This window comes from Crocodylus siamensis, chromosome 1 (genome assembly GCF_052110815.1).
Source record: "Crocodylus siamensis isolate JL-2025a chromosome 1, ASM5211081v1, whole genome shotgun sequence".
Taxonomy (NCBI): domain Eukaryota; kingdom Metazoa; phylum Chordata; order Crocodylia; family Crocodylidae; genus Crocodylus; species Crocodylus siamensis.
In genome coordinates this window covers 262,945,705-262,957,847 of record NC_143395.1, presented here as the reverse complement: position 1 = coordinate 262,957,847, position 12,143 = coordinate 262,945,705, and the positions used below count along the sequence as shown (strand labels likewise).

At 38.9% G+C, this 12,143-nt stretch overlaps 1 protein-coding gene across 6 annotated transcripts in view; it reads right to left on the bottom strand.

Moving 5' to 3' along the window:
* The window catches only part of DMD (dystrophin), a 2,140,576-nt gene that overhangs the window by 1,892,970 nt on the left and 235,463 nt on the right, over nucleotides 1-12,143 (bottom strand). The window lies entirely within an intron of this gene.

The following is a 12,143-nucleotide window of genomic DNA, read 5'->3' as shown; positions in this document are numbered from 1 at the left end:
TGACATTATCTCTGTTATCAATTACTGTTCAATCGTTATTTTCTTTTTAGAAAAGAATAATTGGAGCATATGAAGGGATTATTCCAGGTGTATCTGCTTATGTCCAATATGTGATTCACAAGTAAATAGACTTTAGATCTGTATATCTCATTAAAACTTTAGTCTCTGTAGCAGTTAGTACTTCAGAGCAAACAATAAAGGTTGTCTTTCCGTTATTATTACTATCATACATCATTTACCTTTGGCAAGCTGATCATGAGAATGAACACAGAAGGAGGCACTGTGGGACAGACCTGCTTGAAAGATACTGTTCAAATCTAATTCCTTTCATAGGACTTTATTCTTGGCAATTACTAACACAAGTTAAACACTTTCAACTACACACATGAATTTTGTAAAATCACCACAGATTCTGTCACAAACTCTATGGCTAAATTCTTTAAGTCCACAATGAATCATTTCCCTGTTTTCCCAAACAGCGCCAACGTTATTCCATATAAAATGATGACAATTAGTAGATGAAGCATTTTCATTGTTTAGTAGAGGCCATAGCTGCTTCCTCAGGTATGGGTGTCTGTTGACCTATTGTATGAATAGTTCTCAATTTCAGTCTCCTACTAAATTTGTGGATGCTTCTAGGTATCCAGCAGTAAAAGTAACAAGAAATATCTTTTATCTTCATCTGATCCAAAGAAAAGATGTAGGTTTTGCTGCATTTATCCATACCTTCTCTCTTATTTGACAAAACAGGCTGTTACTAATGAAAAGTCATGCTTTAGCCTGTTGGTCTCTACCTCAGTTGCTTCTCTAGATTCCTTCAGTTCAGTCTTCCTAGAAATACCCTTGAAGGTCACTCAAGAATTTCAGCTAGTGGGACAAACAGTCACCAGGAGTATATTACACTTGTGTACTGTACTTCGTACTGGCTTCTACTAGATCTTTCAAGAAAGCTGAATCATCAGTGCTCCAGTTATCCTAGAGTTTTGCTACTCAAGGAAGCTAATATGATGTAGACTCAGGTATGAATATTCAGTACGCTAATTACTTCGCAGTGACTTCCTGTTTGCACAAAGTCTAAAGTTATTTACACCATTATCACATATAAAGAAACTGTTAAGGACCAGCTAAAGAGTTGATATAGCCATTATGTGTAAAATAAGTAATGGATTGTGAACTCACAACCTAGCTTATTCCACACTAACATCCATGTACAGGTTTGGTCTAAAAAATGCCACTTGTTTGGGTCTTTGTCTCTTCTCAATCCTTCCCCCAGAGCAAATATATGTATGTGTACATAATGGTACCGTGGTGAGGAAAAGATTGAGATTTGTATGCTTCTTAGAGCATGTAGTAGAGTAAGAACTGACTAAAAAAAGGGCAAAATTGTGGTCATCAGGACTAGTTCAATCAGTATGATCTAGTAAAATAAATTCATCTAAAAAGATGTATAATCCTGAAATAACTCCTCAAAACAAGAATATCTTAAAAAGTAGCAATCTCAAATGATGAATATTTACCAAAAATATGATCTCAGCATTCTGTTAACCACCACAACAAATGCCAACTAACTGCATACTTTCACTAAAAGATGGAGTATGAAGGCAGCCAAGATGACATTCTAAGAAACAGGCCCATTCTTATGAAATTCACTCCCAGTGGAAATATACTTCACCAATTTCAGTGTGATATAAGATATATCGCTTTGTTCAGACTTTATCCTAAGTGAAGGATTCAAAATCTCTGGGAATTTAATCTTCTGCCTGGCACTGTCATATCAGGAGGATAGAGCTAAAGCTGAAGGTTGGGTGACCACAAAAAACCCCCTCATGAATCTTATTTCTGCTCTGACATACAAGTTAATATTTTTAGATCTGTATATAATACAGATGAAGATTAATGTTTAAAATTCTAAATATATTGATCCTGTATTTTGGAAAACAATCCAAGCATGTTTCAGGATCAGGTCTTTTATTAAGACAATTAACATACAAAAGCCTGGCCATCAAGCCCAGCATCAACAATAGTATACCACAGAAACAAGAAGACATGAACAAGTGGAAGACAAAAACTGGAAACAAAATTATTGCATTCCAGCAATGAATGACTGTATATAGAGACAAACAATGGGGAATACCTTAACAATGATTTTGAAAAAGGTAAGTCAGAGCCAACAGGAAGAAAAAAAACAAACACATATGGCTTGTAAGCAAAGCAGTTCTGAGAAGCTGGTGTACCCAGAGGTTTGGAGGGTAGCAAAGAGAAAGAATGGTTCTTTAGATATACTGAGAGAGACTGCTAGCTATGTTAGTCTAACATCAGACAGAAGACCAGGCAGGATGACACTTTAGAGACCAACTCATTCAGAAAGGCATAAGTATTTGCTGCCTACAAAAACGTATGCCTTCCTGAACAAGTTGGTTTCTAAGGTGCCAGCCTACCTTGCCTTCTGACAAGAAATTTAAGATGATGGTAATGATGATGAACAAGTTTGATATTTTTAAGTGATTAGTTTTATTAACTATGAACCAATTCACAAATCTGAGTTTCAAAACAGGCTTACTAGAGCATTTTTGTTGACTTGTTGCTGTTGATATTGTATCATCATATTTTTGCCCTCCCTTTTCATTTCAGTAAGATAATTTAAGTTGTCCAACATTTTACGAGTAAAGTGAACAGAAAAAATACCTACAAAGGTAAAGCAGACTTTTTTACGTGTTATAAGAGACAATAAGAGGAAATGATAATATTCTAAAGCAAGTAGTATGCCAACACTTTAAGATATGACACTTAGCACAGGTTGTATTAGGGGTGAAAGAAAAGCTGGAGTACAGCAAAAGCTTTGTTATCTGGCATCCATCGGGGGTGCCAGATAACCAAATATGCCAGTTAGCTGAGAGGCATATTTCTGCCATGTCTGGTGTGCCACTGCCCCTCCCTGGCATCAGTATGCTGGGGGACTGGGAGGGCGGGGCCCTTGCAGGCTACTTTGCCCTGGGCCATGGGGGCTTGGTAAAGCCAGAAGTGTCACGGTGGGCACTTCCGGTTTCGCTTTTGCTGCATCGACTGGCATGCCGGTTAATGGAGCATGCTGGTTACTAAAATGCCAGATAACACACTATACCATAAGAAATATCAGTCTTGGGGAACCAAATATTATGTGGTAAACCATCCAAAGACATGGATGATTCAATTAATAAGAAATTAAATTTAGGGGAATTAATTTAAGAGTAGAACCTCAAAAGAGAATTTTGAGTGAAACCGCATCCTTTCTTTTCCATGTAAAATCACAGAAAATAGGACTGGAAGGAACTTAGGAGGGTCATCTAGTCTAACCCTTTGCTGAAGGTAAGCCCGTAACTGTTTAAAGCAAACAAATGTTTATTTAATCTACTCTTAAAAACTTCCAGTGGTTCAGATTCTACCACCTCTCTAAGATAACTGCCCATTGCTTAATATTTAAATAATTCTTCCTCATCTCCAGATTAATCTCCATCCCACTGCTTGTCTGCGAAAACAGAGAACAACTGAATGACATTATTATAATAAACCAATTTGTATTTGAAATCTCTCGTCAGTCTTATGCCTTAAGTCCCTGTCCTTCAACCTTTCTTCAGATGTCATGTATTCTAGCCCTCTAATCACTTGTTTCCTCCTGGACTTTCTCCACTATGTTCACAACTTCCATCTGATTCATTTCAAACCAGTGTCCAACTTATAAAGGTCATTACAAATTCTACTTCTGTTCTTTCAAGTGCCTATTACTCCACCTAGTTTAGTGTCATCTGCAATTTTTACTAACTGCACACAGTTCCATTCTCCAAGTCCTTAATGAAGATATTAAACAATGCTGGGTCCACCAGTTACCTCCTTTCAGTTTAAAGAGCCATCATGACTTGTTAGGTTTTATTATATCCTAGAAGAAGACTATGCACATGTCAACTTCTGCAAACCAATCATAATCAATTAAAGCAATGGCAGCAGCTAAATTACAAAAGAAAAGAGAGCGAGATTTTTGCATAATTAGAAAGAAATCTAGGCTGTGTACATATGTTTAAATCATCTAGAAGAATTTTCCCAGGTTTGAAGAAAATCTTAAAAACTTACACAGAAAGTCTTGTACAGATAGTTGAGCTGATCATCAGTGACAAGGCTGGGAGGAAGGTTTCTGAGTCAGTGAGAGGGCCAGGGGTATTTCCAGGTCAGTTGGGGGTTGGGACTGTTCCTTGCTTGGATGGGATTGCCACACTGTCTCCTAGACTTGTGTGTGGGAGGATAGGTGGCAGGAAACAAAGATTGCTGGGATTCTGGAGAACTGTTCTGCAACTTCTCTTAGATGGGTACCTCTACAGATGCTCAGACTCCTGAGAGAGATTCTCCTGGAAGCCATTTCACTCATGTTATTTTCCAATTATTTTTCTTCCAGAGTGGACATTTTTGCTTTGGGAGAAAAATCATGAATGTCTATGTACTTGTTATTCCTTCTGGGAGAGCAGCATGCCCTTAAATGTTTAACACAACATTAACTTAGGAAGAATCAATTCTACGGAGGAAGCATAAAAAAAAATCTATAAAAGAGCCTAGGGATGCATGACATTTATTGTTCTAGGTGTTCCCTCCCTTTTGTTCTCACTTGGTGACTGATCAGGCAATGCGGCTATTTATCTCAAGGGGGAGGAAAATGAGAGTTGTAGGGAGTAGGGTTTTTACACATGGGAAGAGGGTGAAACAGCATCTCCAGTTGTCCAGGAATGAGAACTATTCATTAGGGATACAGGAGGACTTAAAACTACAGAGATTATCGTATTAAAATTATGCAAATCCTGTATAAAGCAAGCATATATATCTATTTACATGAGTGTTTGCCTTATACATATACATACACCCAAAACAAAGATGGCATTTTTATTTACTTGTATGTTAGTTATGATGGTTAGATTACATCTTTGATTTAATTCACTAATGGAGTATTTCAAAGTTTTCTAAGGACATCGACAGGTGAAACATTTACAACATTGTAATCAGCATAAAAAATGGGGCAACAAACAATGCAAACCTCTAAATCAAGGTAACTTTACCCAATTCTACAGAGAATTATCCCTGAAAGTATTAAGGCATAATTTTGAGAGGGTCCAGAGGAGGGCCACTTGTATGGTTAGAGGCCTGCAGGGAAGACCCTATGATGAAAGGCTGAGCGACCAGGACCTTTTCAGCCTCCACAAAAGAAGGCTAAAGGGGGATCTTCTGGCAGTATACAAATTCACCCTGAGGGGAGAGGGGGCAGCAGCGAATAAGAGATGTTCTGTTTACCAGAGCACTCCTTGGAATAACTAGGAACGATGGCCATAAGCTGATAGAGAGCAGATTTATGTTGGACATCAGAAAGAACTTCTTCACATTTAGGGTTACCAGAATCTGGAATGGGCTTCCAAGGGAGGTGGTGCTCTCCCCCACCTTGGGGGCCTTCAAGAAGAGACTGGGCAAGCACCTGGCTGGGGTCACATGACCCCAGCACTTTTTCCTGCCACTGGAAGGGGGGGTTGAACTTGATGATCCATTGAGCTCCATTCCGACCCTAGCATCTATGAATCTATGATTAATTTTACACTTGCTTATTATGCCAGTTTAGCTTTCATTTGTACAATTACAACCCAGAGTAGCCATTTACTAAATACAAATAGTCCATTTACTTCCTCCCATCCTACCTGGGATCAGCTACATACCTGTCCACTCCTGATCCCAGTGTATTTTACACCAGTATACCAGTGAACATCTGTCCACATCCTACTTTAATGCATATTGGAAAATAATAGTAACAAAAAAATATCCTATTTCTTCAGAACTATTGACAACCATACATATTAAGTTTCCTCTCTCTTCTTCCAATGATATTTGTTGTTATAAAACTGGAGGTTGTGCTTGTTTTTACATCTCTACTTTTAAATATTGTAATGAATCAAGGGCTACATACACACATTTGTATCATCCAGGACAACTCTCCTAGGTTTGCTTTCCTAAGAGAAAAACTGACCTGTACAGAAATTCAGACAGAGAAGCAAAGAGCCTAAAGGGTGGACCCTAGGCTGCCAGGGGCCTCTAGAGAATGCAACTCAGAGAGCTTTGCAGGTTTGTTTGTTTGTTTTTAAATGAAAGCAGGCAAGATCAGGAAACGTGGGGGCAGAGTCTGTGCTGTGCACAGAAGAGTCCTCCAGGATTTCCCCTTCTCTGTGTTGTGCTTGGCTGAGACTCCCCACCTTGACTGTGGAGGTAAAGAGGCAAAGTACACAAGGATTGTGGAGCTCAGTTCTGCACCTGCTGTCTGTACAGAAGTTCTGTCTCCTGAGAGAGATTCTCCAGGGAGCCACTTCACTCAGGTTGTTCCCAAGTTATTTTCTTCAGAACTGGCCACTTTTACTCTGGGAGAAAAATAATGAAGTTCTCTACACTCATGGTTTCTCCTGAGAGAGCAGGGACTTTCCCTGGAGAAACTGTCCGTGCCCACTGGCTAATTATTATTTCAGTACCTGTGAAATTGATCAATGATAGAATGGGGCAAATAACTTGCAATGCATAATTTGACAAATTCTGCCTCTTTCTATTCATGAAAACTCTACAATTACCTGACAGTTCCTTCTGAAATAATTCAAGTATTTAAATGTTGCTTTTTTATATATAGCTCTCGCACACTCCAAGTGTTCTAAATAAGTCAGTTACTTTTGAATGTACATGGAGATCACGCGGTTTTATTCATTTCCTGATTAAATGACCCTGAGAATAATACTCAAGTTACCAGAGCAAATATCTTCAGTTGAACATTCTCCCAGATTTCCTCAAGTATGCTTTACTCTTAACATCATGACAAACCTTCCTGTCACCCAACTTTTCTCCTTGCGGAAAAGTGACACAAAGCATTGCAACTGTACATGAAAGAAGCTGGTATGCAAAATCTTTTTTGTTTGTTTGGATTTTTTTGTATTATTTGCAAATTCCCAAAAGCAAAGTAGTAAATTGCTGAAGTGTCAAATTGGAAAAGTAGCATCCTTTCACTTGATAATATGCCCGCTTCTCTGAGTATAAATTCAGAATGAAAGTATATATTTTAAAGACAGACATAAAAGATGGTAAAGGGTCTAACTTGTAAGGGTTTACCAGCCTGGTCTACTTAGCTTCTACAAAGGACTGAACAAAAGTATTGCTTCACTTCAGCCCTGAAGAACAGTAAATTGTGGCTTCTCCTACTTCACCTTCCTTTCCTATTATCTTTCTTCTTCCATGTTTCCTTTTCACCATAGCAGCTACAAGTTTCCTATGCAAAGCAGTCACAGACTAAGTGTAAGGAGAGAATTTTACTCTAGTCCCTTCCAACGCCACACTAACTTGGCTACATTTCATCGTTTTCTGGAATCTGTGCCCAGAGATGGTGTATCATGTATTCTGGGGTGCCCTGCATTTTGTTCTGAGAGAGTGATTCCCTGATGGGTGCCCAACCATGTACTAAGTGGTCAATGTTACATCAATTTAGGAGGTAGCATACATGGAACAACTGCAGTGTACTTCACCGTGGTACTCCCTACTCCAGTCCTGAGTAGCAGAGATGTATCCAATGTGATTAATTGTATGAAACTACTGTGATTGGAGAAAATGAATGGGGGCATGGACTAGATTCTATGGATATCTCAGTGATGGAGAGATATGTTAATAAGTAGTGACAAAAGCAGGGGAGCATGCATTGTGTTGAATAAGACAGAGCTCTCCTGTTTCTCTCTCCCATTTCACCCTGTGTTGTATTATATGAGGGGGGTGCAAAATTTATTTGATGATACCCTGAGAAAATAGTAAAATACAGTATAGATTCTCTCCCTGAGATGACTAATGGAGTAACTTCAGTATAAGGCCTTCTCTTACACAAGTATTTGCAGGAATTCTTTCATACTTCCATGCTGTGTATTTGCACATTTTTGTATTTGCTATTTATAAACTTTTGTTCTAGCTCAGCTCTAATTGATGGAAACAATGGACCTGAAAATAGATTTACTCTACTTGGAAATTAAAACACATTTTACAACAGCACGTACAAATGTTGGCACACTGTGTTTTAAAAAAGCAAGGTTACAAGCACAGCATGTAACCAACATCTATAAAAAATTATTCAGAAATACAAATGCCTTCCTGCTTGTCAAGCTTTCCTCCCTCTTATACCCAAACAAAATACAAGGCTATATTTGGGCAACAAGAGCTGTCTCTGCTGTGAAAGGCTCAATCTAAAAGGATCAATTCCTTTTAGAATTGTGTTCTAGTGGATAAGGATACTGCAGCTCTGGAGACTTGGGTTATATTACCTTCTCTGTTACTGACCTGACATACAAACTTGAGCAGGAACTATAATTTAATAAGTCATTGTATTTAAAGTGCCTCTAAACACTAATGTGTTTAGCTGTGATACAAGTATTAGTTCTGATAAGTCCCCAGAAAGTCTGAATGTCTTCCCTATATATAATGCATAGTAATAACAATGTCAGTATTTTTATCACATTAATTACATGTCACAATTATTGCTCAGCAAGATTGGCATACAAACATGCAGACAGAGAGAGAGATTTTAGTGAGCACTAAGGTATGGGGCAGACAGCAGAAGCCAAAGACAGCATCTATGTAAGCACATTCCATAAGCTGTTTTCCATGCAATCTATCTTTTATTTCTGATGTGAAATTCCTAAATTACTATATCCAAATTTATCATTATAACACTAACTGTTCCTTCTACTTCATATGATAATGTGAGATGGCTGCTCATTTGCTGGCATAAAATGATCTGGTGATTATAATCTCATAATTTCATAATGGACAGTGACCACAATATGTTTTACTAATTGGCTTGCTTTATTGGGAGACTTAGTAGGGAAGATGAATGGGAATAAAAATGAATTAACCTGAATTTCATTTAAGCAGGGAACACAAGGAGGGCAGTAAGGGGAAGCTTAAAATTAAAAAAAGGGGAAAGAGTGAACTGTAGACAAATAACGTACAGACATCTCTGCAGAGATCTTCTGAATAATTTAACATGCAAAATTAAAACATATTTCACGTCTGTCAAACTAAAAGATAAAGATGTTTAGTCACTTTAAAAGGTGCAGCTTATGAGTGAACATATCTTATTCACATTCAAGTCTACTCTGAGTACCATCACAGTGATTTGCACAGACAAACTCACCACATAAATACCTTCGAGTTGAATGAGCTCTAGCTGCAAAGAGCTCAATTAAAGTCAATACAGGAAATTAAATTTTAAACTGTCACCTGCAATCCATGAATCTCTGTGGTCACCAAGTAAGCAGTTATGATTTAAGCTTGCAGTGGTCCACCTTGAACATACTAATATTTAGTAAAGCTGTATGGTTGTTGCCTATCTTTTCCCAATGCTAAGTGTGTGGACCAGCCTTGCCCAGTGACACTGTTTATCTTAAATGTAATTAGCCCCAGATACCAGGTACAAGAAACATGCCCTCATTTTTTAATCCGAGGTACCTGTTCAAAGGTCAAAGCCTCACACATGGTCTGGTCCCTGTGCATGACATTGCAATAACACACAATCTCAAATTGCATTGAATTTGTCTTTTTCAAAGTAGGGGTTACATGATATCCTGAATACTGATCAGTGATACCCACAGGATTTGGTAACTCTGTTCCGTTTGGAGATTGCCCCTAAATAACAAGTAAGAGAATAAAATCCATAGCCAAGCATATGTTCTAAGACCAGAAAATCCTTTCCAACCCTACGCTTGATGATCAATATGATATAACATGCTGGCTTACAAACTTATTGTAGCTGCACTATCTAGTTTGAAACAATTTGCTCCCTACCTTAGATTGCACCATTCAGCCAACCACTTTGCCCCTTCTAGTAAGCAAACCAGAAAGAGATGGCTGCAGCTGCTACTAAAAAACAGTTGTTTCATTACTGTTCTAATAGAAGCAGCCTTTTATCCTCATTCTTGATCTGTGCCAGCCACTCTATGAAATGGCTTCCACCTGTCATGGGCCTGTACCACCCAGATAACCACACAGAAACCAGCTGTAACATGGGTGGGAGAAATGATTCACTGTCATTCTTTTGGTGATCAAAGCAACTGTGCTTTCTGAAAATGTGAGAATCAGCACTTCTCATAATGAAACCACATGGGATAATACACCCTGCCCTGGTATGTTAAAATTCAACACTAGCTACAACCACATTCAGAAATGAGCTTTTGTCAAAATGCACCAGAAACTAGATCTGCTTCCCTTAACTGGAAAAATGGTGCCTCCACCTAGTTTTTCGATCAGTAAATCCTCTCCTTGGGCAACAGGAAAATGAATCAGATGCCTTCAAATATATTGTTTCAAAATTACAGCAGTAACTTCTAGCTCCAAACAGCTAATTACTTATAATTTGATATAAAATTTATTTTAAGTATGTTTTGAAAGCATTAGTTTTATTTAATGAAATTATGGAACTTTCATCACTGAACCACCAAATCATTTTATACTTTAGAGTATTCACAAGTGGTTATAGCCCTCAGCTACTTTAAACTACCATATGCTACAGAAAGCAAAATTAATAAACTAATGGAGTACAGTATTCTAGTTTATTGTGCTCGCATTTCATTTTAATTTTCTCCCAATTGTTTTTATTACTAAAAAGTTGTGTGGATGATTTTCAGCTTTAATCTTAGTAGTTTCCATATTAAAATGCATCTGAAAACCTCTGTTTGAGCATCTTATCATGTAACTAGCAGGAGTACAATTATATTGTATACTATGTTTTTAGTGCATTCATTTGCAGTCTCAGAGATTTTTATTACAAAAAAAGTTACCTGATCTGCTCCGAATACACAATTAACTTTTCCATTGTTAAAATATTTAACAACTTTCTTCTACTATATGACCAAATTAATCCATATTAAAGTGTATCCTGAATCCATCCAACTGAACAAATCCAATTGTCATTAAATACTAATCAGCCAATCTTCTAACTCACTCCACACTTGACACCTTTAATGATTCATTCTTATTTTTTTCACTCTTTACACTCAAAGTGTTACATTGTTGACTGGAAATTAAAATCATTGATGTGAAACCCATGTGTGTGCGGAGGCCACAAAACATTTCTGAACATAGAGGAAGTGAGCTCAGGTGCTTTGAAATATAAATAGGCAACATCAGGCTAACCTTCCACTGAACATCAGTGTCAGCTACAAAGCTAAAAATACTGGCAAGCTCTACTGAACATGTACCATCCAAAACCAGAAGAGAAACACCTTCAACAATGTATTACACTTGCATGATAATTATTAGGGCTGTGTGAAGCTTCAGGTGCCGATTCAATTCGGAGGAGACTCAGCCTAATTCAGCAGACACATATCCAAATCCGAATCGAATCAGGAGACCATTAAAACGGTCTGAATCAATTCAGAAAACATTTGGAGAGCTTTGGAGATTTGGGAAGTCCCTGTTCACTGCTGCAGGGAGCTGGACCCAGACTCCATGCTGGTAAGTAAGGGATGGGGAAGTGGGTGCTGGAGAAGGGGGTAGAGGACCATGGGGGGACCCCCCACCAGCCCCATCCCCTGCCTGCTCCCCCAGTCCCTCTGAGCACCTCCCAACCCCTGCCTGCTCTCCCAGCCATCCCCCATGGCTGCTCCACCTGGCCCCATGTTCCAGTACTTTAAAAACAAAAACAAACACAAAACCCACTTGGGGCCTCTGGGGGCTTGTAGCAGAGCCCCCCATGCAGCACAGGGCAGTGGGTGGCAGCAGGGGCTACCTGGCAGGGGCTTTTTAATTTATTTTTTAAAGAACTGGTAGCTGGGGCTTGGTGGGACAGCCATGGAAGGTGGGGCTGAGAGAGCAGGTGGAGGTCAGGGGGCTCGTGGCAGAGGCCCCCCCCCCCACAGCGTGGAGCAGCATGGATTGCCACCTACCTGGCAGAAACTGGTAAGCCTGGGGCTTTTTTTTTTTTTTTTAATTAGCTGGGAGCTGGGTCCAGGTGGGGCAGCCACTGACGGGGCTGGGAAAGTAGGCGGGGGATGGGGTCTGTCCAGTTCAGAAGTGGCCAAATCTCCAAATCACATCCAACCAAATTGATTTGGGGCAATGATTCAAATCAC